Genomic DNA, 21,721 nt, shown 5'->3' on the forward strand with positions numbered 1-21,721 from the left:
GTTATTTTCTCTAGGCTAAAGATGCGTTCAAAGGCATTTCGATATACTTCTCCAAGGAAGAAGGGGCAGAGATGGGAGAATCGAAGAAAATTTGCTATAGGAATGTGAAAAGGAACTATAATGAACTGATTAACATAGGTTACTCCAAGTGCTGGCTTCAGACCAGCCTGGGAAATAGAAAACAGGTCTTCTGTCCCTGTATTATTATGGCTCTCTCTTAGGTGGCTGCATCTGCCCACAGTTCCCTTCTGTATGGAGACAAATCTGGAGGGGAAATTTTGTTCTTTTTATTTGTCAGGGTATGGCTGAGTGTCGGCACTAGTCATGCAGAGCTCACATCTTGACCTTGTTCAAGACTCTCCCAGCCCATGCTGAGCCACACTGGCTTTGTGGTGCTTTCCATTGCCACCACTCTTTGTTCCTCCTCCCACCTCTTCCCTTTTAGGACAAAGATTTGGCTTCTTTCTAGAGCCCCTCGAACAGCTTTCATGTGTCAATGAAGGCAGGCCAAACTCCATGTGGATGACACTGAGGATTCCGATGAAGAATGGATACCTAGGCAGAAAGGTGAGGGGCCAGGAGGAATTAGAAGTGACCTCCTGAAACCAGCCTGGGTTGATGTCTCGGCTTTATCTTAGGAGTTAACAAAGGAGAACATGTTCTCTCAAAAACAAATGTTCAACAAACAAGCAAGATGCGAAAGAGTATATACAGTAAGAGGCTGTTCATATAAAGGTTTTAAACGTGTAAAATGATTACATATTTTATTTACAGATACAGTATTAAGTGCTAAAAGTATAAAAACCTGAATGTGAGTAAGAAATACCAAACTCAGAAGTTATCATCACAAGAGAAGGAGGAAGGGCTGGCAGGTGGCTTCACTATGTCATAGTTACCTTTTTTGTTTGTTTTATTTTTACTTTTGAATTTTGAAATAAAAAGTAGAAATAAAAACATCTCAAGCAGCTGTGGCAGAATGTTGAAATGGGACTGCATGGTGGTGGATTTATGTTTTCCAGCATTATTCTCTGTACTTTTCTATACGTTTAAAGTTTACCATTCTTTAAAGTCATAAAGAAAGACTGGTTTTGCTAAACATTGTTAATTAATTAGTGGGCAATTTAACTAAACCTTAATTGAACTGTAAATCCACCAAAGAGCTTTCTAACCCTAATCTCATAATAGTGCAGTCATTGGATCAAGTGTCTTAGAAGAAGAAATGACTAACCCCACGGTTTGTCACACATCATTATCTGGATTCAGTTAAATCCCCATCTTAGTCAATTTATTGTTTCTTATTGTGGTAAGAAATCACATAACATAAACTCACCCTCCTAACAGTTTTTGAGTGTTTCATATTATTAGCTATATACACACTGATGTGCAAGAAACTGCTAGAACTTTTTCATCTTGCATGACTATAAAACTATACCCATTGAACAACAACACCCCATTTCCTCCTGCCCCAGCTCTTGGCAACAATTCTACTTTGTTTCTATGAATTTGATTACTTTAGATACCTCAAATAATGAACCATGCCATATTTTTCTTATTGTGACTGGCTTATTTAACTTAGTAAAATGTCTTCAGGATTTATCCATGTGGCAGCATATGGCAGGGTTTCTTTATTTTTTAAGGCTAAATAATATTCCATTGTATTTCTATACCACATTTTCCTTATCCATTCATTTTTTAATGGATATTTAGGTTTCTTCCACCTCTTGGGGGGAATCTCTCTCTTCCTCTTCTTATAAAAAGCACTAATCCCATCATGAGGACCCCACCCTCATGAACTCATCTAGCCCTAGTTACTTCCTGAAAGCTCCATCTCCAAATATTATCACACCAGGAAGTAGGGTTTCAAAATATGAATTTTGGAGGAAAAAAACCCAGTCATAGCACCCACTCTTTTAACTGAGTTTTTTTCTTGCTGAGTTGTAGGAATTATTTATATATTCTAGATATTAACCCCTCATCAGATATATGGTTTGTAAATATTTTCTTCCAGTCTGTAGGTTGCCTTTTCACTCCTTGATTGTTTCCTTTGGTGCTCAGAAGTTTTTAAGTTTTACATACTTCTCTTTGTCTATTTTTGCTTTTGTCACTTATGCTTTGGTGTCATTTCCAAGAAATCGTGGCCAAACTCAATTTCTTGAAGCTTTCCCCCATGTCTCCTTCTTGAAGTTTTATACTTTTGGGTGTCACATGAAGGCCTTTAATCTATTTTGATGTAATTTTTGTATGTAGTGTAACATAGGGTCAATCTTCATTCTTTTGCATATGGTGATCGAGTTTTCCCAATACCATCTCTTGAAGAGACTGTCCTTTCCTCCATTGTGTGGTTTTGTTCAGCGTTTTTTCATGAAAATCAAGCCAATATATATATATATATATTTTAAATAAATGTAATAGAAACCTTGTCAACACAAGATGAAGCAGAGATGAGGTTTTGTTTTGTTTTGTTTGTTTTTTGGTGGGTGACCAGTTACTTCAGTTGGTTAGAGTGTGGTGTTAACACCAAGATCCAGAGCTCTATTTTTAAAAAACATTTTAAGAAAATTAGCAGTGCCTCCAATAGAAGCAAAGGTCTTCATGGTACTTCAGAAACCATTTTCAAATCACCCTTGGATAATACTTGGAATTGTCACTCTCTAGTTCAGAATTCTCTGTCCCTAATGAGAATCTTCTGAGCTTGGAAATATTTACCCATCAAAACACTGATTTCTCATCACCTTTTGGTCAATCCTCCTTGGGTGGTCTTCAGAGTGGAACAGAGTAAACACCAGAAGGTGAATACCTGAAAAATCCTATTGACACAACAATCTTCCTCATGTAAGATCCAAACACAGGTAAGAGAAGGAGAATGTGCACAGTATCGTAGGACTGCTGCCTCCCTTTTCTGATCTCTTTAGCACAATGGCGGACATCATCCTTTTAAGAGTTAATAAGAAGAGCAATGATAATCACTACTGCTTGTTTTATTTTTGCAATATTTCAGACTTTATTTTAAGCATTGTACGTGAATAAACTCACTCAAACCTTACAACAACCCTATGAAGTTGGTACTATAAGCATAACCATTTTGTGGATGAGAAAACTGAAGTACAGAAATGTTAGATTATGCCTGACATCACAGTCAGTAGTGGTTCAGTCTAATCCAATACTCCTTCTTTCCCTAAAATACTTAAGAGCTGATTAAAACTTTCTTCTTTTGTAAAGTTCATGCTGCCTTACTCATACACCTTTACATTATTCATCTGACTGATTATTTCAACCTGATTCTTCTCTGATGTGCTAAGTGAGAGATACGCTAAGACAGTCTGAGGGGAGCTTGGCAATATACAATCAATTTACATTGTGCCTGGTCCCAGATGAAGACGGAGATAGTTCCTACTCTCTCATAAGGGACCCATTCGGATGTGAGAAGACTGCTCCTAGCCCTGAGAAGTTTGAAGTTTGATTGAGAAACAACAGATAGGAGAATGACTTAGCACTTCATGTATATTACACTATTCAGTAGAAATGTATCCTGGTACTGATTTGAAATGCTCATCCCTGTAGGAAGAAGTTAACTGCTCCTTCCTCTGGGCCCGAACTAGGCAAATCTCATGCTGTTTGTAATCATTTGTATAGCCTGCCACCTCTGTATTACGAGCTCTTTGAGAGCCTGGTCCATAACTGATTATTCTCAGGAGTCCCAGGCCCAACTCAGAGCCCTTGATGACCCCCTCAGTGTTTTCTGAATAATTCCAAATTTTTCAAATTAGAATAGAGGTAACAGGGTCAGAGAGTGCTGAAGATAATATCTTTGAATTAGATTTTGGCTGTAGAGATGGTTGAGGAGGAAAATTGATGTCAGGACTATAAGAGAAATTATTAATCTCAAAACACTTTGGTGAGCGTTATTACATTTCATGTTCACTGTACCATTAAGAATTAGCATGTATGCCAATTTACGGATCGGGAAAGTGAATAGAATTAGCTGGTAGTACACCATTACTTAGGCAGAATTGGTACAGGAACTAGTTAATTCAATTTCAAAGTTAAATATCCCTTCCAGGATATGGCAGTTTGCAGCTCTTAGCATCACTCTCTTAGTTGTCTAGATAAACTTTATGCCAACTGTTTCTTCTCTTCCCAACCTCACTGTTCATTCTCCAGATGTGTTTTGTACCCTCTGTGCTTTCCTACCTTTCTCCTTCTGTCAAATGTCTCCTAGTTCATAGAAGATCCCCTCTTTTTCCCTATAAGCCCCTACCTCCTTCTTTCACAGACCTTGTTGAGTCTCCAGGTAGTCTTCCAGATTATTCTCCCTCCCTCGCTCTCATGTATATATAGAAAGTTGAATCAAAAGAGCCTTAAGACTGTCCTGCCCACACAGGCCTTTCCCTTTCTCTCTGGTATTCAGTCACTCCAAGTTTTTCCAGGGATTGTTGAACCATTAACTAAAGTCATGCATGTGAAAACAGGTTGCAAGCCCTAAGGAACGAAAGAAATGTATGTTGTCTTTTAATATGTGATTCTCACATTAAAGGGAATATCCAGATCACTGTTAAATAATGAATCTATTTTGAAGAATTTGTCAGGAACAACAGATTTACTGAACACAAGGGACTCAGAGAAGGCCCGGAAACGAGTGTCCCCTCCTGCAGAAGCAAGTACCTCCGTACAGCATTCTAGAGAAAAATTGGGTAAGAGAAAATAATTTGGGGACTTTATTCCCTCTAGGTCCTTTAGAAAGGTTGATGAGTATGGTCTAGATATGTGGCATAGACTTTCGATAGACCTGTGCTTAAGCTGGACTAAGCTGAGACCAGAAGTTAGATGCTGTATTGAATAACATGTAAGAACAAACACTAACTCTGAAGTCACACACTTGTTATAATCCACGTAGAATCATTTGGACCTTGGGAAGACATTATAAATTCTCTGAGCTCATTAATGCTAATCTGTAAAATGAAGATAAAGACCAATGGCTCATATATTGTTTAAAAGCACTAAAATAAATATACATTCAAGGTGTCCAATAAATCCATCTGTGATAATAGAGACCACATTTTCTTACTGTATATCCCTGCCCTTGTTCAATGCCTAATATGTAATGCAACTTCAACAAATATTTTATGGATAAATACATGCATGAATTAACGGTTTGTGACTAGAAAGTTTCGGAAGTTAATCCTGATCCTGGGAATCCAGAAACTAAAATTGAATTATGCATCTGTAGTCAGTGTGGGTGTAGAGTCTTAGTCTCTCTGAAATAATAGTTAAGAGGTAGTGAAGGGGTGGCGAGCCAGAGTATGTAGAAGGATAGACAATAATTTGATGGTAGGAGATTTCACATATTATGACGATACAGGGACAAACACTCCAGACTCCTAACTTCACTCACTTAATCTTCTCCAATGTAGAACTCAAGAGAAAGGAGATTGAAATGAAGATGTGTAGCCTGCGAGAAAGGGTCATGCATACAAAGAGGTCTGTGAACCTCAGGATGATGACTACCTGTGTAAGTGACCCTTTTGGCCCACTAATGGAGAAGGCTATGTCCCGGTACAATAATTTTATCTTGTTGTTTGAACCCAAATCATTCCTTTACTCTGGTGGCTTGGAGTACAGGATTGAGGCTGAATTATGTAAATGCTGGGCTCTTTCTGAAGCTCTTTATATCCAGGAACACGCACTATACTTTTCCTAATCCCTGCTGCTCTTGCCTTCAGATTGTGAGCAATGCCAGGACTACTTCATCGACAGCTGACTGGCATATAGACACCCTACATTTGAAAAGGACAGTGCAGTGGACAAGGGGCATCCCAACCACTCAGCCCTCACTTTGCCCCCTGGGCTGAGAATTGGGCCGTCGGGCATCCCTGAGGCCGGGCTTGGAGTATGGAATGAGGCATCCGATCTGCCGTTGGGTCAGCACTTTGGCCCCTATGAGGGCCAGATCACAGAAGATGAAGAGGCAGCCAACAGTGGCTACTCCTGGATGGTGAGAAGGGCCTACCTTAACCCCGTCTTCTGGCTTCCTATATCCCTTCTGTGCCTTTGTTGGGACATCACCTTCTACATGCTAGAACATGGATAGTGACAACATGGTTAGATCTGTGTACTTAGTGGTCTTTGCATGAACCTGGAACTCCTATTTAAAGGTCAGTGGGTGAGTGGGAGAAAAGTGGCACAGAGACAGAAAAAGTGCATTCTCCCTATGGTGCCTCAGCTCTGACGGGACAAATCAACTCAGATGTGTAGATGATGCTGAGGAGTACACAGCATGTGTCACCATTGGCGGCTGAATCCATGCAGGCTCAAATGCATGGATGACAGTAGAATAAAATAATTCTGATTATTACCTGCCCATCAAACCCAAAAATGACTAACTTATTTTTCTGAAACTCAGATCACCAAGGGGAGAAACTGCTATGAGTATGTGGATGGAAAGGACAAATCTCGGGCCAACTGGATGAGGTAAGGCCAATAGGTTTCGGGTTCCAGCAGGGACACTCATCTCTCTCAAGCTCGGCTTCTTTCCTCCTCAGCATGCCTCCCTCGATGGTTTTTACACTCTCTGCTCCCCTTACAATGTTCTTTCTTATTATGAACATCCAGGAAAAAAGAGGTAAAATAAAAACACTACCATTTTTTAATCAAAAAACTAAATCTCTATGATAGACAAAATTGGGGCACCAGGATAAACCCTGAGGAGCCTAGATTCATTGGGGATGCTGGATTCACACTTTAATTTATCTAATCAGCATTTATTAAGCATTTACTGTACTCTAGTTTAGAAAATGGAGTACATCTCATGAATAGATCACACAACCCATGCCCTTGTGAAGGACTATTGCAAGCATAAATGAAACATTTGATTATAGTAGAAGTACACAAGGCCAAGACAATGTAAAACAAGGGACCTTTAATCTGTGAGGACAGGAATTCTTCCCAGCTTCAGTGAAATTAAAACCTGAAGCCTGAGAAGTGAGCTGCAGGGTGGTCATGGACCTCTGTGCTGCATGGACCAGCCCCTTTCCATGAAGGTTCTTGTTTTATTAGAGGATAAGAATAGGGATATGCTGTTATTATTGTGTATTATCGTGCTAGGCCAAAGGAACATCTAAGTTTCTATGGGAACCCAGGGAGGCAGATGAATGGCACCTGGGTAAACTATGGGAGATTAGAAAAAGGTCTTTCAAAAGAAGATAGACTTGGGGTGATTATAGAATGATGTGAGCTAATCTAGAAGCAGAGTACATGATTGATTAAACACCAAATTCTGTGGTATAAGTAGAAATCGATTGAGAGTTTAGAGAAGTGAGAAGTCAGTGTTTTATGGCCAATCATGGTGGAGGTAAGTCTGTAATTGGGCTTTGAAGAATGGTTAAGTAGGCAAGGGGGGAAAAGCATTCCAGGCAGGATGAGCACCATAAGCAGGACTTGGAGAAAGAGGCTTAGGTATGAACAGCAGGTTCCTGGAGGAGGGTAACGGCATGGCCAGTCACAGCATGGGGGCCTTGACCATCTGGTGACAAGCCCAACATGGCCCTGGCAGGTAGTGGAGACTCACTGCCTGTTATTTTCTGTCCCTTTGTCTGCCTCAACCCCAGGTATGTGAACTGTGCCCGGGATGATGAGGAGCAGAACCTGGTGGCCTTTCAATACCATGGGCAGATCTTCTATCGAACTTGCCAGGTCATCAGGCCGGGCTGTGAACTGCTGGTCTGGTACGGGGATGAATATGGCCAGGAGCTGGGTATCAAGTGGGACAGCAAGTGTAAGAAAGAGCTCACGGCAGGGAGAGGTAGGCACCACATTATTCTTTAAAAAGGACAGAAAAGAAAGAATTCTCCTTGGGAATTTTCATGGTACAACTGTTAAGTAGAGTAAAATGCAGTCTGAAGTCAGAAAAATTTCAAATCAGGTGTTTCTGAAATTAAGGCTTTGTTTTATATGCATTTGACTTTTAGGGACAATTTATATTTTAAAATTTTTGTTCTCATTTTATTTTTTTAACTACTTTATATGCAAAATATATAACAACCTATAGTCCTGACAGGCTTAGAGACAAAGAACAAGTTCTCAAGCACCTACCGGCTGTTTCAACAAGGCAGTTTCTTCTGGCTCTTTTAATTATTTCTTAATTTCTTCCGTATTTGTAAATAACATACATATGTTGTTTTTCATTCATTCATTATTGAAGTTAGTTGTCATGTGAATTCTTACTCTGTGCCAGACAATGTTCGAGGAATAGGAAATATGGATAGAACAAAATGATCAGAATAAGTGCTATTGAGCAGCTGACATGTGAGTTAGGGAAACACGCAGACACACACAGGCATGTGCATAAAATGAGATAGTCATTCATGCTTTCAAGAAAACTAAGCCAGAAAAGTGCCTAGAGATCATCATGAGGGGAGGGAGGGTATGGCAGGGAACATGAGGGAAGGTTCCTCTCAGGACATAACATTTGAGAGGTGCAGAGTTGTGCTCAAATGTCTCCAGGCAGAAGGAGCAGCTCGTGCAACAGCTCTGAGGCAGGAGAGAGTGAGGGTGTTTGAGGAATGGCTGAGACCACCCAGGTGAAGGAAGCAGAGAAGAGAGCAGAGGTCAGAGAGATACACAGAAGCCTGGACATATAGGGCCCATGATTCCTGCCAAGACACTGGGGATTTTCCTGAGATGGAAACAATTGTGGAATTTGAGTTAATTTTCAGAAAATAATCTGCAGTGTGTAATCCCCTCAGACGCCACATCAGTCTCCAGGTAAGAGAGGATGGTGGGTTGGATAAAGATGGGAGTCAGGAGGAAAGAAGTCTGATTAGGGATACAATTAAAACAGAACTTCCTATTAAATTTGAAATGTGTTAAGACTGAATGAAATACCTCAAGTAGGAATACTTGATGTGTCACCCAAGGAAGAACATATTTTTATTTTATGATTTGTGGACACTGAGATGGAAGCAATCCATAATCTAGTTTAGGCAGCAGGAACCAGAGTCCTTTACTCAAGGGGGCCTGGACCACTCTGAATCCCACTTCCTGATGGAGAACCCGGTACACAAGAGTCCTCAATTAAATGTCTTTGACTGGGGAGACTCAAACTCAGGTGTACTTACACATGCTCTTTAACTCTACACTGCCTTCTACATTTGTGCATCTCCAAACGAAGTGGTTCCTGACTTACTAGATCCTTTTCCCCTCATAACAAAAGTCACTAAGGATGAGTCCATCCATAATAGCCCCTTTTCGTGTTGCTATAACACAATACCTGAGACTGGATAATTTATAAAGAACAGAGGTTTATTTAGCTTATGATTCTGGGATAGCTGCACCTGGCATGAGCCTCAGGCTGCTTCTACTCATGGTGGAAAGTGGTAGGCAGCTGGCGGGTACAAGCAGCAAGAGGAAGCAAGAGAAAGAGGTGGGGGAGGTGCTAGGGTCTTTTAAACAACCAGCCCTCATGGGAACTAATAGAGTGAGAACTCACTCACTACTGCCACCTTCCGGGGAGAACAGTAATTCATTCATGAGGGATCTGCCCCCATGATTCAAACAGCTCCCAACACTGCCATATTGGGGATCAGATTTTCACATGAGTTTTGGGGGGACAACACATCCAAACTCTATCACCATCTATGTAATCCAGAGTTATTATTTCTCAGTAGAATAAAATAGCTGCAGATGCTCTATCAGGAAAAGTACCCAGAGATTAGGGAGAGAAGAGGATATGATATGACCTAGAAGATAATTGTAGTGTGTGTGGGGGGGAAGTCACTGAAGTTCCTTCTGTATAAAGACTGAAGCTGCCTCTGATGCTATTGAAGGTCCCTGGTTTGGCTGATCCATAGACAAGGCCCTTGATGTGGGCTTTCTAGATTTCTGAGGAAGATGTAGTAAACAAAAACAGAATGAAAAATAGACTGTAAAGGAATGCTCGGTGGGAGACAGCTTGTATTAACACATGAGGAATGATTAGTGGAGCAGGCCTTACCATACAACAAAGCAGATGGCCCAGTTGTCTACACCTCCCCTGACCAAAACCTTCTGCTTTCAGCGGAACCAAAGCCAGAGATCCACCCTTGTTCTTCATGCCCTCTGGCCTTCTCCAGTCAGAAATTCCTCAGGCAACATGTGGAACACAATCACTCCTCTCCAACCTTCCCAGAGACATCTGCAAGAGAACATCTCCAGCCAGGAGATCTCTGTGCAGTGGGTCAGAATCAGGAGCAGCAACATCCTGATCCACACAGCTGTAATGATGAGGCCGAAGGTCAAGAGGCCAAAGAAAGGTCCAACGCTTATATAAGAGGACAAGGCACAGGAGGATTTCAAGCACATTTTCCAGCCCGCCCAAAGGCCAAATGGGGAGTTCTAGGGAGAGTGAGATGGAAGAAGAGTCCAGAACAGGCCAGAAGGTGAATCCAGAGAACACAGGCAAGTTATCTGTGGGGGTAAGAATCTCAAGAATTGCAAAAGTCAAGTGTGGAGAGTGTGGGAGAGGCTTCAGTAACAAGTCAGGCCTCATCTGACACCAGAGGACACACACAGGGGAGAAGCCCTATGTTTGCCGGGAGTGTGGGAGAGGCTTTGGCTGTAAGTCACACCTCATGCGACACCAGAGGACACACACAGGGGAGAAGCCCTATGTTTGCAGGAAGGGCAAGTGAGTCAGCAGTAAAACCACATCTCAACAGAGAGTGTGTGGCCACCACACACCTCCACAACCCAGCACTGAGGGAACTTCAGAGAACTTCTCTTGACCTCTCATATTCCCCAGGAGTGTAGAGACAGATGTGACCGATCAAACACACCCTCCATTTTCATGACCAGAGATGAGGCAGAAAATGTGGGAGGCAGGGGTTCCTTAAGGGTTCATGGTCTGTGGACGGGTGCGGATCCCCTCCATGTCCCACTTGGCTCCCCTCCATGTCCTTCTGGCCTCCTGTTCCAATAAACATCATCCCCAGACAAAGCTACAGTGCAGGCTGTGTACCTTGTTCTCAGTCCCAAAGGTGGGAGAGTCCAGGAGGCCACGGAGAACTTGGACTCTCAGCTGGGTCTCATGGGAACCAAGCCCTGCTTAAATCACCTCCTGGGCCCAGGGAGAGAACCAGGGGAGGACATGGAGACTGAGATGGGCCAGGAGGGGCCCGCCTCCACCAGCACCCCCGTGGCCTTTCCTGTTTCCTCTGATCTCTGTAGCCTTAGAGGAAGAAGCCAGGCAGGGACGTGAGTGGGAACTCAAGAGACAAGGAAAAGGAGTCAGGAAACCAGTTCCCCGAGCCCCCAACCCCTTCTCTATGGGTCCAGTCTTAGGCTGGGTATCAGGCATCATAGCAGAGGGGGCAATTGCAGCCCCAGGATCTGGGGCATGTTTACAGAGCAGGGCTTCGGTGGTGGGGTGGGCCCAAACCCTGTAATCACAGAGCCCTCCCCAGCTGTGGGCTCTTGGTCCCTGATCCTCCAGCTCCTGGAAACAGCGTGAGGGTCGTGGGAGGAGACCACTGCGGTCTTGGTCTGAGGCTGCCCGACATATAATTTGCATATGCTCCTAGGTAGGTCATCTCCCCCAGACCCAAACGTCCCACCTGTAAAATGAAGTCTCTGGAATTGGGGAGAGGGAGGTGGGGCCTGGAGAAGGGAAGGAGTCATGGGACAAATCTGCCTGGGCAGGTACCCAGGAGGAGAATGCTCTAGGAGGTGGTAGATGGATGGAGTCATGGGAGTAACCTTTTGGGGACTCCACTGTGACCTGTCTGAAGCTGGGGAGCTTGGGATGGGGTATAAAAGGCTGGTGTCCAGGGCCAGGGTTCCACAGAGGAGCAGGGGGGAGAAGGGGATGGTGCCCCCTCCTCTGCTCCTCCTTCTGCCCCTGGTCCCTTCTGGGAGTGAATCCTCACACAGAGAAGAAAACCATGTCTCTGCACAGACTGAGTGTGTCTTCAGTGAGAGGCCGCTGGGCACTGGGGAGAAAGCTACTGATCCTGTGCCGGGTGGGCTCTGAGCATTGGGGGCACTGCCCAACATGGAGGCCCCATAGGTCTCAAGGCCCTGTCCAGGCACAGCTCCAGGGAGCTAGGTGGACAGCCCACAGGTTCAGACTTGAAGACCTCTTTCCCTCAGGGCTGTGACTGGCATACAGCATTCGACGTGGGAGCCAATTTCTGATCAGATTCTGCTGTTGACAGAGAGAGAGGTGGTGAGTTCACAGAAAAACAACAGGCTGACCTGGAGTTGGCAAGTGCATCACAAGCAATGAAGTTGTGATGAAACCCAGAGTCTCGAAAACAGCATTTAAGTCCTCTAAGAAAAGTGCTAAAAGTAATCCCTGCAGATGTGTCGTGGCTGTCCTGATGTGCTCAGAATGCTGAGGAAGGAAATCAAAGGTTGACGAAACATCCACCTGCCTGTTGAGGGTTACAGGATTGAAACAACGTGCTGGAGACTGACTGCACTGGACATATTACAAGGTAATATGGGGAATTTTAAACAAGTGCTGGAGCAAATTGGGATCCTAGAAAAATGCAACTGAGTACAGGAAACACTGTCCTCAGCCCTTTCAAGTTAAGGAAGGGTTTGAGGTTACCTGAGAACCAACCCTGACCACAACCATGATATCCAGCCCTAAACCTCGAGGCATAATCCTAACATTAACCCGTGCAATACTGGCGTCTCTGTCCCTACAGTTCCCATCAACAGAACGAACCCACCCCCATGGGTTCACAGAGCCCTGGGGTGTTGGGGTGGGGATGGGGGGCCACACAGCTCTGGACCTGGAACCATTTCTCAAAACTTCTGTCTGCATCTTGCTTTCCAACAGGGAATTAAACCCTGTCTACATTGCTTGTTTCCTTTCAGTAGATGAGAGTGGAAGCCAGACTGAGAAGGGGCCTCCACCTGGATCACAGGTAGCCCTGAACCCTATGACGACCACATAAGAATTTCAAATCAACTAGCCAGAATGAAAAAGAAGCATCCCGAGAGTGTCTGCAGTGCAGCCAGGGATGGCAGTCACTGGACCATGCCAGGTGTTGGGATTGAGGTGTCTGGGCACCCAGATTGCCCTGGGTGGGTCTTGTCACCACAATCTACCCATTGTCCAGTCTGACCCTCAGCAATGTACCCGTGGTGCCTGGAGATGGGCAGGAATGGTCAGCACATCTCAGAAGTCACCCAAGTGTCCCCCAGCTGATGACCTGCAGAGAGCTGACACTGAGGACATCGGCCTGACATTGTCCTAAACACCATGTGTGTCTACCCAATTAAGGTCAGAAGCAGCCAGTGACTGCTGCTTCTTGTAGCCAGTGACATCGATAATATTGTGATAGATGGAAAAGAACATGAGAGAAGAGAGTTCGATTGTGTGTATAATGAGAGATATACAGTGAGAGATGTAAAGTGAGATATGCTGAGATATTTATATAGTGAGATATATAGTGAGATATTTTTATAGTGAGATGTTTATATAGTGAGATGTGCGTATAATGAGAGGATTATACAGTGAGAGATACATAATGAAATAAATAAATAGTAAGGTTTTTATATAATGAGAGATACACAGTGAGAGATATATAGTGAGATATTTATACGGTGAGAGAGATATATAGAGGTGTATATGTATTTGTACATAAGCACACTTACATAAAAGTCTCCATTTCTTGGCAAATTATCCAAGAACTCAGCCAGTCTGTGGCAAAATTTAGTCACAGACCCTGGTGTATTAGCCCATTTTTGTGTTGCTGTAACAGAATACCTGAGACTGGATAATTTATAATGGAAAGAGTTTTATTTGGCTTAGGATTCTGGGACAGCTGCATCTGGCACAGGCCTCCGGCTGCTTCTACTCATGGAGGAAAAGCAGCAGCAGCTGGCGGGTACCAGCAGATCACATGGTGGGAGGAAGCAAGACAGAGAGAGAGAGAGAGAGTCAGGCTCTCCTCTTCTTTTAAAGCCCTCAGAAACACGCCCCTGAGCACCATTTTTAATCCATTTACTACTGCATGGTCCTACAATCCAGTCACCTCTTTAAGGCTCCACCTTTCAATTACCATAATAGGATTTCCCACCCTCTTAACAGTCAGAGTGGGGGCTAAGTTTATTTATTTATTTATTTATTTTGTTAATTTTATTTTGTCAATATACAATGTTGTTGATTATTGTGGCCCATTACTGAAAACTCCCTCCCTCCTCTCTCTCCCCTCTCCCTCCCAACAATGTCCTTTCTGTTTGCTCATCGTATCAACTTCAAGGAATTATAGCTATTATATCTCCCCCCACACACCGTTTTTTTTTTTTTTTTGCGTGTGTGTGTGTGAATTTATTTATCTATTTTTAGCTCCCACCAATAAGTGAGAACATGTGGTATTTCTCTTTCTGTGCCTGACTTGTTTCACTTAATATAATTCTCTCAAGGTCCATCCATGTTGTTGCAAATGGCACTATTTCATTCCTTTTTATAGCAGAGTAGTATTCCATTGTGTAGATATACTGCATTTTCCGTATCCACTCATCCGATGATGGACATTTGGGCTGGTTCCAACTCTTGGCTATTGTAAAGAGTGCTGCAATGAACATTGGGGAACAGGTATACCTTCGACTTGATGATTTCCATCCCTCTGGGTATATTCCCAGCAGTGGGATAGCTGGGTCATATGGAAGATCTATCTGGAATCGTTTGAGGAACCTCCATACCATTTTCCATAGAGGCTGCACCATTTTGCAGTCCCACCAAAAATGTATGAGAGTTCCTTTTTCTCCGCAACCTCGCCAGCATTTATTGTTCAGAGTCTTTTGGATTTTAGCCATCCTAACTGGGGTGAGATGGTATCTGAGTGTAGTTTTGATTTGCATTTCCCGGATGCTGAGTGATGTTGAGCATTTTTTTATATGTCTGTTGGCCATTTGTATATCTTCCTTAGAGAAATGCCTACTTAGCTCTTTTGCCCATTTTTTAATTGGGTTGCTTGTTTTTTTCTTGTAAAGTTGTTTGAGTTCCTTGTATATTCTGGATATTAATCCTTTGTCAGATGTATATTTTGCAAATATTTTCTCCCACTCTGTTGGTTGTCTTTTAACTCTGTTAATTGTTTCGTTTGCTGTGCAGAAGCTCTTTAGTTTGATATAATCCCATTTGTTTATTTTTCCTTTGGTTGCCCGTGCTTTGGGGGTCGTATTCATGAAGTCTGTGTCCAGTCCTATTTCCTGAAGTGTCTCTCCTATGTTTTCTTTAAGAAGTTTTATTGTTTCAGGGTGTGTATTTAATTCTTTAATGAATTTTGAGTTGACTTTAGTGTATGGTGAAAGCTGTGGGTCTAGTTTCATTCTCCTGCATATTGATATCGAGTTCTCCCAGCACCATTTGCTAAAGAGGCAGTCTCTTCCCCAGAGTATAGGCTCGGTGCCTGTGTCAAAGATCAGATAGCTGTAGGTGTGTGGGTTGATTTCTGGATTCTCAATTCTAATCCATTGATCAGTGTGTCTGTTTTTATGCCAGTGCCATACTGTTTTGGTTATTATAGCTTTGTAGTATAGTTTAAAGTCAGGTGGTGTTATGCCTCCAGCTTTATTTTTTTTTGCTCAGCTTTGCTTTGGCTATGCGTGGTCTTTTGTTATTCCACCTAAATTTCTGGATAGTTCTTTCCATTTCTGAGAAAAATGTCATTGGACTTTTGATGGGGACTGCATTAAATTTGTATATCATTTTGGGTAGTATGGACATTTTCACTATGTTGATTCTTCCAATCCAAGAGCATGGGATATCTTTCCATCTTCTTGTATCCTCTCTAATTTCTCTCAGCAGTGGTTTGTAGTTCTCATTATAGAGATTTTTCACATCCTTGGTTAACTCAATTCCTAAGTATTTTATTTTTTTTGGTGGCTGTTGTAAATGGGCAGGCTTTCTTGATTTCTCTTTCTGCATGTTCACTATTGGAGAATAGAAATGCTCCTAATTTTTGTGTGTTGATTTTGTATCCTGCTACTGTGCTGAAGTAATTTATCACCTCCAAGAGTTTTTTTTTTTTTTTTTTTTTTTTTTTTTTTTTTTTTTTTTTTTTATTGTAGAGGCTTTAGGCTGTTCGATATATAGGGTCATGTCATCTGCAAACAGGGACAGTTTGACTTCACCTTTTCCAATCTGGATGCCCTTTATTTCCTTCTCTTCTCTGATTGCTCTGGCTAGTACTTCCAACACTATGTTGAATAGGAGTGGTGAGAGTGGGCATCCTTGTCTAGTTCCTGTTCTTAAAGGAACAGCTTTCAGCTTTTCCCTATTCAGGATGATATTGGCAGTGGGTTTATTATATATGGCTTTAATTATTTTGAGATGCTTTCCCTCTATACCTAACTTATAGAGGGTCTTTGTCATGAATGAGTGTTGAATTTTATCAAATGTTTTTTCAGCATCTACAGAGATGATCATATGGTCCTTGTGTTTGATTTTATTAATATGGTGTATCACATTTATTGATTTGCATAAGTTGAACAAACCTTACATCCCTGGATGAATCCCACTTGATTGTAGTTAATAATTTTACATATGTGTTGCTGTATTCTGTTTGCTAGTATTTTAGTGAGGATTTTTGCATCTATATTCATCAAGGATATCGGCCTGTTGTTTTCTTTTCTGGTTATGTCTTTACCTGGTTTTGATATCAGGATGATGTTTGCTTCATAGAAAGAGTTAGGGAGACTTGCGTCTGTTTCAATCTTTTGGAATAGTCTGTAAAGAATTGGTGTCAATTCCTCTTTGAATGTTTGGTAAAATTCTGCTGTGAATCCATCTGGTCCTGGGCTTTTCTTTGTTGGGAGCTTTCTGCTAACAGCTTCAATCTCCTTTATTGTTATTGGTCTGTTCAGATTTTCTGTATCTTCATGGCTCAGTTTTGGGAGCTGGTGTGTGTTCAGAAATTTATCCATTTCCTCCAGATTTTCAAACTTGTTGGTGTATAGTTGTTTATAGTAGTCTTGAATGATTCCTTGTATTTCAGATGAATCAGTTGTAATATCACCTTTTTCATTTCTAATTTTTGTTATCTGAATCTTCTCTCTTCCTTTTTTTTTTTTTTTTTTAGCCATGCTAATGGTTTGTCAATTTTATTTATCTTTTCAAAAAACCAACTTTTTGATTCATTGATCTGTTGTATTGTTTTTTGGGTTTCAATTTCATTAAGTTCTGCTCTGATCTTAATGATTTCTTTCCGTCTGCGAACTTTAGGTTTGGATTGTTCTTGTTTTTCTAGATCTTTAAGGTGAAGTGTAAAGTTGTTCACTTGCCATCTTTCCATTCTTCTGAGGTGAGCATTTAATGCAATAAATTTCCCCCTTAATACCGCTTTTGCCGTATCCCACAGGTTTTGGGATAATAATAATGATGTATCATTATTTTCATTAGTTTCAATAAATGTTTTGATTTCCTGCTTGATTTCTTCTTGGACCCATATGTCATTAAGTAGAATACGGTTTAATTTCCATGTGTTTGTGTAGTTTCCAGAATTTCGTTTGTTATTGATTTCTAGTTTTAATCCATTATGGTCTGAGAAAATACATGGGATAATTCCAATTTTTTTGAATTTGTTGAGACTTGATTTATGACCCAATATGTGATCTATCCTGGAGAATGATCCATGTGCTGATGAGAAGAATGAATATTCTGAGGTTGTTGGGTGGAATGTTCTGTAGATATCTGCCAAGTCCAACTGGTCTAGAGTATTTTTTAGATCTTGTGCTTCTCTGCTGATTCTTTGCCTAGATGATCTGTCCTATATTGACAGTGGGGTGTTCAGGTCCCCTGCTATTATGGTAGTAGTGTCTATTTCCTTCTTTAGGTCTAATAGAGTTTGTTTTATAAATCTGGCTGCTCCAACATTGGGTCCATACATATTTATGATTGTTATGTCTTCTTGATGGATCAGTCCTTTTATCATTATATAGTTCCCTCGTCATCTCTTTTTATGGTTTTTAGTTTAAAGTCTACTTTGTCAGATATAAGAATAGCTACTCCAGCTCGTTTTTTCTTTTCTGTTTGCATGGTAAATCTTTTCCCATCCTTTCACTCTTAGTCTATGTGAGTCTTTATAGGTGAGGTGGGTGTCTTGAAGGCAGCGTATAGTTGGGTCCTCCTTTTTAATCCAGTCAGCAAGTCTGTGTCTTTTGATTGGGGAATTTAAGCCTTTTACATTATGAGTTGTTATTGAATAGTGTTGGTTTATTCCTAGCATCTTGTTGATTGTTGTTTGGTTGGCTTCAGTGTCTTTTGTTCCTTGCTTTCTGATTTACTGTTTGTTTTCTGTGTTTCTTGGTTCCTTAGGTTGTAGATAGCCTTTTTGTTTGTTTGTTTTCTCTTCATGAATGCCATTTGTATTATACTAGTGGCTTTAGATTTTTCTTGGGTTTTTATGGCAGTGGTAGTTATTTTTCAGGAACCAAACTCAGTACTCCCTTGAGGATTTCTTGTAAGGGTGGTCGTGTGGTGGTGAACTCCCGCAGTTTATGTTTATCTGAGAAATATATTATTTGCCCTTTATTTCGGAAGGATAGCCTTGCAGGGTAGAGTATTCTTGGCTGGCAATCTCTCTTTTAGTGTTTTGAATATATCATCCCTTTCCTTTCTGGCTTTTAGGGTTTGTGATGAAAAGTCTGATGTTAGTCTGATTGGGGCTCCCTTATAGATGATTTGATGCTTCTCTCTTGCAGCTTTTAAGATTCTCTCTATGTCTTTGAGTTTTGCCAATTTGACTATAACGTGTCTTGGAGAAGGCCTTTTTGAGTTGAATACATTTGGAGATCGTTGAGCTTCCTGGATCTGAAGATCTGTGATTTTTCCTATACCTGGGAAGTTTTCTGCTACTATTTTGTTGAATATGTTTTCAATGCAATTTCCTTTTTCCTCCCCTTCTGGAATACCCATGAGTCGGATATTTGAGCGCTTAAGTTTATCTGATATCTCTCTCAGATTTTCTTCAATGCCTTTGATTCTTTTTTCTTTCTTTCTTTCTTTCTTTCTTTCTTTCTTTCTTTCTTTCTTTCTTTTTTTTTTTTTTTTTGTCTGCTTGTGTTATTTCAAACAGCCCATCTTCAAGTTCAGAGGTTCTCTCTTCAAGTTCCACAAGCCTGTTGGTTAAGCTCTCCATTGTGTTTTTTATTTCCCTGAATAACTTCTTCAGTTCGGCAAGTTCTGCTACATATTTTTTCAGGGCATTGATTTCCTTGTACATTTCCTCTTTCAGGTCCTGTATACTTTTCCTCATTTCATCATGATGTCTACCTGAGTTTTCTTGTATCTCATTCAGTTTCCTCAGAATTATCACTTGAAATTCCTTGTCAGTCACTTCAAGGGCTTCTTGTTCTATAGGATCTAGAGCTTGAGATTTATTATCTTTTGGTGGTGTACTTTCTTGATTTTTTGTATTTCTATCTTTTCTTTGTTGTTTATTCATTGTGGCAGGGGGTTTCACAGTCCACAGGTTTGGCACTATTGACTGACTAAGATGTTGCTGTGGTTGCCAATTTGGTATTGCTACCTCAGTGACTCCCTGTTCCTGTGTGCTCTGTTCCGGGCTGCTGGGATGCACCGAGGCACCGCAGAGCGTGTGGACTCTGCAGAGCTTCCCCTTCCCCTGCAGGATGTCTCCCTGCCCTGTGTGCGCTAGGCGGGGCTTGGGATGGAGCCGGGTGGCGGTGGTGAAGCCTACCTGCTGCTGGATTGTGCAGCAGCAGCGTGGACCCTGTGGAGTTCCCGCCTCCCCTGCCAGACGTCTCCCCGCTTTGTATGCACTGGGCTGAGCTGGGAATGAAGCTGGGTGGCAGCTGTGAAGCCTACCAGTTGGATCACTCAGTGGCGGCCCTGCAGGGCATGTGGTCTCCATGGAAATTCTGCCTCTCCCACTGGACGTCTCCCTTTCTCGGCCGCCAGTTGAATTGCTTCCAGCTCCAGGGACGGGCAGGTGGAGGCGGGGGGTGGGGGTCAGAAGCTGTGGTCACCGCTGCAGCCTGGGGTGACACACGCTGTTCAGGCCTCCATGTTTCCACTTCTGCGGCTGCGGCTGAGACGCGGGCTGCGGCGAACCGGGGGGTCCCTTGCTTGCGTTGGGGGAAGATTCCCGGTCCTCGGCAGGGTAAAGACACCCTTTCGAAGCCGTTCCTTTGCGCTGACTCTGCTACAGCTGCATCCAGCGCGGGCCTCAGGCTGCTTCTACTGGTGGCGGAAAAGCGGCAGGCACCTCTCCTCTTCCGCCATCTTGACCTCCCTAAGTTTCTAATTCATAAAACTTGGGGGACACAATTCAAGCTGCAATGAGTTGGCGGGGGGCATGATTCGATCCACTACACCTGGCGTCGTGGCTCAAGCTCTGCTGAGGTAGCCCCTGTCCGGTGATGGCAGATCCCCTGGACTGCTGACGCCCTGCACGCTCGGCTTCCCACCTGCTGAGAGGCTCCGTCTGGCTCGCGGAGAGGGTGAAGGATGCAGTCAGAAGGTGGACACTCGGGAACCACCTAAAGTAGGGGCAAACCTCCCGTCTGCCAGCTGCCCACTTCCTACACCTGCACCCCAGCTGTCACTCTGCTGCACCAACACCTGCCCCTCAGCTGTCGCTCTGCAGGACCTACACCTGCACCCCACCCTCAGGCTGCCATCTGAGCCGAATGCTGGCGGATGGGACCAAGCGGAGCCGGACGGTGGCGAGTGAAGTCGAGCGGTGGCGGGTGGAGCCAAGCGGTGGCGGATGGGACCGAGTGGAGCCGAGCGGTGACGGGTGTGGCGGGTGGGCGGGGTGGCGCCGGCAGAGAGCGGGGCGTTGGACGGGGGTAGCCGCGCGGCTGCTGGGCCCCGGCGAGCAGGTGGCCCGGGCCGCGCGGCGGTGCCCGGGCGCTGGGAGGCTCACGGCGGCCGTCGCGCAGTCTCTGGCAGAGCATGGCCCTGGGCGGCGCCCCGGTTGCCCCTGTCGCTCCTTGGCTCCCTCCCCGTCCTGACTCCCGCCCCCGACCACGCCTGGCACATGTCCCCGGGGCTCACTATGCGGTGCGGCTGCGGCCCGGGGTCCCGGGCTCCCGGGCTCCAGGCTTCGCCACCCCACAGCTGTGTGGACCCGGCCCGCAGGGTCCAGAGACGGGCCGCACGCACCGCGACCCGGGGTCCGCCGCTCCGCCCGCGGGTCAAGAGGGCTCTCGCGGACACCTGCTCTCTGCCGTTTGGCCACCCGAGTATGGATGGACACGACGCCCTCACAGCCGCGCTCCTTCTGGGACCATTAGTCCTACTCGCTGCTGCAGCCCGAGGGTCCCCTGGCCCTGGACAGCCCCGGGATGATCCCTCGCCAGGACGCCTTTCTGCTGCCTGCGCCATCCTGGGCTGGGGACTGACCTCCCTGGCCATGCCACTGACGCCTGCGAGCGCCCAGCCACGGCGCCACGCAAGCTGCATGGCTTAAGGTTGGGGCCCAACCCAAGTGGGCCCCATCTAAGCCCATCTCTCAGTGCACCCGTCAGTATCTCTCTCTAAGGAATAATCTTTATTGTGGTGAAACATTCGTAACATAGAACTGACCATCTTGACCATCTAAGTGTCCAGGTCAGGGGTATTGAGCACGTTCACACTGCTATGCAAACATCACCACTGTCCCTCTCCAGAACTCTCTCATCTCCCAGACTGAGACTCTGCACCCACTAAACACCAACTCCCGCAGTGCTGGGCTGGCGGCAGCCAGTGGACATCTGCCAATTGGGA

The 21,721-nt window shown here is 43.8% G+C and overlaps 1 pseudogene; it reads left to right on the plus strand.

Annotated features, from left to right (window-relative positions):
* LOC134369088 (histone-lysine N-methyltransferase PRDM9-like) overlaps positions 1-20,967 on the plus strand; it is a 31,057-nt pseudogene extending 10,090 nt beyond the window's left edge.
* The last annotated feature ends 754 nt before the right edge of the window (positions 20,968-21,721 follow it).

Source organism: Cynocephalus volans, unplaced genomic scaffold (genome assembly GCF_027409185.1).
Source record: "Cynocephalus volans isolate mCynVol1 unplaced genomic scaffold, mCynVol1.pri scaffold_35, whole genome shotgun sequence".
NCBI classification, from domain to species: domain Eukaryota; kingdom Metazoa; phylum Chordata; class Mammalia; order Dermoptera; family Cynocephalidae; genus Cynocephalus; species Cynocephalus volans.